Below are 1,974 nucleotides of genomic sequence, written 5' to 3'. Positions count from 1 at the left end.
TATGTTGCATGTACCTTTTTTTTTTCTGTCCAACCCTGAGCATTGATCACGACTTCGTCTGGGCCTTTTCCAGACGTGACTGTCTCTGAAGAGGAGGAAGAGTCGGGTGCTGTCGTCAGGGGGGGAGAATGCCATCTGATCCATTATAGATGAAGCTGACATCAAAACCCACTTCAAATGCGCTGCATGGATGAAGCGCTCCTATAGAGTGTGAAGAAAGGATCCGAAGCACGTTTCTTCTTTCACAGTGGGAGGAACTGGATGTGTGACTCCATGGTCAGCTGCTTCTCCAAATGAGACTTCTCTCGTCTTCAGACTCTCAGGGGATCCACCTGTCACATTGAATATGTGTCATATTAAATACCACCTGCAGTCATCAGGAAGCAGCCGCTGACTCTATGGTGCTATGAGGGAGATAATGCGCTGCTTCCTGCATCATTAGAAAGCTTTTTAGTCTCTTAACAGCAACTAATTGGCTGCACGGTAATTAGAACGAGCATCGCTTTGTTGTCAAAGCTAAAGTTTGGCTGAAGATGAAGGCTTGTGCAAAATATGTTTACATTGAGGGAAAAGGGAGGTAATATTAAACGGTTTATGAATAAAGTTGCACGGCTTGATGAGCTCTACCTTTTATAAATAGTAATTTATCACTAAAACAAGACTGAGTTTTTATAATAAGCCTCTGTTTTTATTAGAATGACATCAAAGTTGGACTTTTCAAGCGTTAACGTTGATCAATAAATTAATTAAGGAAGAAATCCTGTAAACAAATCTATTGAGATGGATTTCTTCGGTAGAATTTCAACCGGTTCAGTCAGTGGACGGAAGAAGTTGTGAACAATGATGTTGATTTTTTTTTTTTTTTATTGTAGTCTGCCTATGGTTGTAGTTTGTTGATGGCAGCAAAGGAAGTGAACAAAGCCATTCTGTCTTCGTTCACTGAATAAAGAATCCAAAGCGTGACTAAATGTCGACATTTAGTCACGCTTCAAAATACCTACTTAACATAGAAATCCACCTCATTCGGATCTGAATGAAACAGCTATTGAAAAACATGACTTCTTTCAAAATTGGTGTGTTTTCATTCATCAACCATCATTTTTACTGTAACGCCCAGGAGCAGTGGCTCATGAAGCTCGTGAAGATGTACATTTCCTGTAGTTTGTTCACATCAAGGCTGGTATGTAGTCACACCATGAAGCAAACCACACCAGAGTTAGCTTTGGAAAGACCACCTCAAGAAGTAGGTCTTGGTCTGGTAGTTTGATCCACTCCAGAGTTCGGAAAAGAAAAAGGAAAAGGAAAAAGTCTGGACCAACAGAGGAAACTCACTCTGGTCCATTTGAAGTGGACTAAAAGAGGCAGGTGTGAACCCAACCTAAGTCATCCTAAAATTTGCTTGCATTGGAATTAAAGTCAAAGAAGTGTAAAATAAGATTGTTAAACATTCCTGCATCAACAGTCGGATATTAATTTGAGAAAGGGAATGACTCCGATGAATGGAACTCGGACACTCACGACTTTTTATGATTCATCACAATTAAGAGCAAGTGTCTGCTGCCTTACACGGCTCTGATCAGATGCAACGTCCTGGTGTTCAGCATCGACTCCTGTTAATTAGTGATGAAAGATTTATGGCCGTCCAATCACCATCCTCACCCTGCTCCCTGGTGTCTGCTCCAACACGGATCTATAATTAGTGTTATTCCATTAATGTCGCAATGATAAACATGTTGCTGAAGCTGCTTATTAACATCTCAGCAGGGAATCAGAAGATGGAAAATGCAGGAAAAGATAAGGTGGGACCGAGGCTGGATAGTTTAGGTTACAGCTAACAATGTGACATTAAAAAAAGCATGGCTGTGGCGTCTTTTGTCTGGTTCCTGCTTTTTTTTATTTTTTTAAAGCCTCATAGACAGGAATAATGAGGGTTCTTTCTCGTGGGATGCATAAGCACTCACGTCTGTTGCTGTC

The sequence above is a fragment of the Poecilia reticulata genome, chromosome 7 (genome assembly GCF_904066995.2).
Source record: "Poecilia reticulata chromosome 7, P_reticulata-male-v2, whole genome shotgun sequence".
NCBI classification, from domain to species: Eukaryota; Metazoa; Chordata; class Actinopteri; order Cyprinodontiformes; family Poeciliidae; genus Poecilia; species Poecilia reticulata.
The sequence above is the reverse complement of the archived record's forward strand: the minus strand, read 5'-3'. Positions refer to the sequence as shown.